Source organism: Triticum urartu, chromosome 2, assembly GCF_003073215.2.
Source record: "Triticum urartu cultivar G1812 chromosome 2, Tu2.1, whole genome shotgun sequence".
NCBI lineage: Eukaryota > Viridiplantae > Streptophyta > Magnoliopsida > Poales > Poaceae > Triticum > Triticum urartu.
Genome location: NC_053023.1, coordinates 138,577,668 through 138,581,295, shown reverse-complemented (window position 1 = coordinate 138,581,295; position 3,628 = coordinate 138,577,668). Strand labels below are relative to the sequence as shown.

At 50.2% G+C, this 3,628-nt stretch overlaps 1 pseudogene; it reads right to left on the bottom strand.

Annotated features, from left to right (window-relative positions):
• Positions 1 to 3,399, bottom strand: LOC125535436 (annotated as a pseudogene).
• Positions 3,400 to 3,628: the final 229 nt, after the last annotated feature.

Genomic DNA, 3,628 nt, shown 5'->3' with positions numbered 1-3,628 from the left:
CTAAGATTTCTGTACCTTCTTGATGTTGAGCATCTTTTCCCAATTGATGTCATTGTGGTCACTCTCCACCATTTTTGCTGTTAGTATCATCCTCATGTTGACTATGTCTTTTGGCCCATACTCCAGGACATGGGTGCCATCCCAGTTGTCGATGTTGTATAGCATATATATGCTGCAATCATACCTGTTTTTTGGGGAGAAAGGAAAGCATGGTGGATTTCGTTAGTGTGTCCCGGAAAATACAAACTGATATTGCTATTTACTAAGGAAAAAATGCAGTACATACACAAATATTGCAGGAATTTCACCTAGTTAAAATGATCACATGAAGCATGATCACAGATAAAAAAACATCTCAAAAAAAGAAATCCCTATCGCAAATGATGATGCAAACCAAAAATTCAATAAAACAAAAATATGGAGGTGCCCGAGGTTTTTTTAGGGCGACTTGGTTCTACCGGTGAGGCGACACTAGGCCGCCTAGGTAGGAGATGTGCAGCCCCACCTCTCGTGTTATGCGACTTTGTGTGGGAGGTCGAGAGTTTTTAGGCGACTTGGTTCGACCGGTGAGGTGACGCTAGGCCGCCGAGGTAGGCGATGTGCGGCCCCACCTCCCGTGTTAGGCGACTTTGTGTGGGTGGTCGAGGGTTTTTAGGCGACTTGGTTCGACCGGTGGGGCGATGCTAGCCACCAAGGTAGGCGATGTGCGGCCCCACCTCCTGTGTTAGGCAACTTTGGGTGGGTGGTCGAGGGTTTTTAGGCGACTTGGTTTGACCGGTGAGGCGACGCTAGGCCGTCGAGATAGGCGATGTGCGCCCCACCTCCCGTGTTAGGCGACTTTGTGTGGGTGGTCGAGGGTTTTTAGGCGACTTGGTTTGACCGGTGAGGTGCCGCTAGGCCGCCGAGGTAGGCGATGTGCGCCCCACCTCCCGTGTTAGGCGACTTTGTGTGGGTGGTCGAGGGTTTTTAGGCGACTTGGTTTGACTGGTGAGGCGACACTAGGCCACCAAGGTAGGCGATGTGCGCCCCACCTCTTGTGTTAGGCGACTTTGTGTGGGTGGTCGAGGGTTTTTAGGCGACTTGGTTCGACCGGTGAGGCGACGCTAGCCACCTAGGTAGGCGATGTGCGCCCCACCTCTCGTGTTAGGCGACTTTGGGAGGGTTGTTGAGGGTGTTTAGGTGGCTTGGTTCGACCGGTGAGGCGACACTAGTCCTCTTAGGTAGGCGATGTGCGGCCCCACCTCCCGTGTAAGGTGACTTTGTGTGGGTGGCCGAGGGTTTTTAGGCGACTTGGTACAACCGGTGAGGCGACGCTAGCCACCTAGGTAGGCGATGTGCGCCCCAGCTCCCGTGTTTGGCGACTTTTGGAGGGTGGTCGAGGGTTTTTAGGCGACTTGGTTCGACCGGTGAGGTGAGGCTAGGCCGCCGAGGTAGGCGATGTGTGCCCCACCTCTCGTGTTAGGCGAATTTGTGTGGGTGGTCGAGGGTGTTTAGGCGGCTTGGTTCGACCGGTGAGGCGACGCTAGTCCTCCTAGGTAGGCGATGTGCGGCCCCACCTTCCGTGTTAGGCGACTTTGTGTGGGTGGCCGAGGGTATTTAGGCGACTTGGTTCGATCGGTGAGGCGACGCTAGCCGCCTAGGTAGGCGATGTGCGCCCCACCTCCCATGTTTGACGACTTTGGGAGGGTGGTCGAGGGTTTTTAGGTGACTTGGTTCGACCGGTGAGGCAACTCTAGGCCGCCTAGGTAGGCGATGTGCGCCCCACCTCCCATGTTAGGCGACTTTATGTGGGTGGTCGAGAGTTTTTTAGGTGACTTGGTTCGACCGGTGAGACGACGCTAGCCACCTAGGTAGGCGATGTGCGCCCCACCTCCCATGTTTGACGACTTTGGGAGGGTGGTCGAGGGTTTTTAGGTGACTTGGTTCGACCGGTGAGGCGACACTAGGCCGTCTAGGTAGGCGATGTGCGCCCCACCTCCCATGTTTGGCAACTTTTGGAGGGTGGTCAAGGGTTTTTAGGCGACTTGGTTCGACCGGTGAGGCGACACTAGACCATCTAGGGAGGTGATTTTTGGTTGGGTGGTCGATTTGTATTAGGCTCGGATAAGAAAAAATGATAAAACAGAAAAGAAAAAAATGCGGAAAAAAGAAAATAAAATATGGGATAGGGGTGCCCTTGCCTGTTATCCTTCTTTGGGCACTTGATTTCGTGGAGTGTCCAATCTGCAATCTGCACACTTGACTTGTTGTAGTGCCTCTCCCAGTTTATTTTGATGCCCTTCATGATTTTGTTCGCATTTTCTACTAATGCCTTGTCCTTGAACGTCCTTGCCGAGTCTAGTACCTCGAATCGCTTGTCCCTGATGTTCAGCACCATTAGCCAATAATGCCCTGTCTCCTTTGGATTCTCCTTGTCCAGAATCTCGAGTGTCAGAAATGATACCTGGTTGATGAGAGAGTGGGTGAGATGGGACAAAAAAAGAAAAAGGATAGAGGGAAGCATGAAGAAAACTTCATTGTCATTTTTTTCTTACTGATTCACATCTGCTTAGCCTTCTAGTTTTGTTGTCAAAATGTTTGTCTATGCCGTTCCTTGTGAAACTATTGTTCTGGAAGAATGTCTAGCAACAACGAATGGTGATGTAAAAAGAAGAGAAGTGGTAACATATTAGTTGTTGTGCTTCTAGGATAAAAAACTAAAAGAAGATCAAAAAAGGGATAAGGGGGGGATTCTTTCAGCTACTCATAGTGGCATTAATCTCTTCTTTGGCCTCAGCCCTGCTTCCCTCAATGCAATGATTGCCATCTCGGCCACCATGCTGTCCATCTTCTATCCAGGTGCCATTGATTGTGCAAGTTCATTGCAGCTGATGTAGAGCGCGTCATAGTTTATGATGGGCTTGCTGTTTTGAAATTTGGCACATACAAATAAAAACAGAAAAAGATGTCGGCTTGCCTTGTGTGGGTCACATTATACTGGCACACAACATCGTAGATGTAGCGAACTTTCTTTGAGCAGTAGAATGGATCTGTGTTCTCTGGGCATATGTATGGCGACCTGAGTTGTGCTGGTGCCCTTACAACTCTCCGCTCGTGCCCAACCGCTGCTGGAGTCCTTGATGAGCTAGCGACATTTTATGCATTTGTGGTTGCTATGACTGATGTTTTTGAATTTTGATCGTTGATTTGCCTTCCATTTCTTAGCCTCTCCTCCATCTCTAGCCTCTCCTTTTCTTTCTTCAATGCAAATGCCTTTTCCGCCTCATAGCACACTTTTTGTAGCTCCTCCGGGTCCAATCCCCATTCATCTCTGCTTTCTGACATACATGCATCTAGGTTGCGTGGCTTCAGTTCTGTGGATTGGCCTCTGTTGGTGCCCTCATCTTCATGAAAACTCATGTTAAGGTCGAAAGCTGGACAACCTTGTGTTGCTCCGATTGGGTGGTTTGTGTAGCTTGATGGTGTGAAGACAGGGTTTGATGAGCCAGCTTGTGCCTATTGCATTGCTTGCTGCTATGCAAGTGGCCCCAATCGTAGCTTCTTCCTGATCGTAGCCGTTGCCAACTGTGTTGCATGGGCTTCCCTGGATTGCACTGATGTGGGTGTTCCCCCTTTCTTTTGGCTGCTA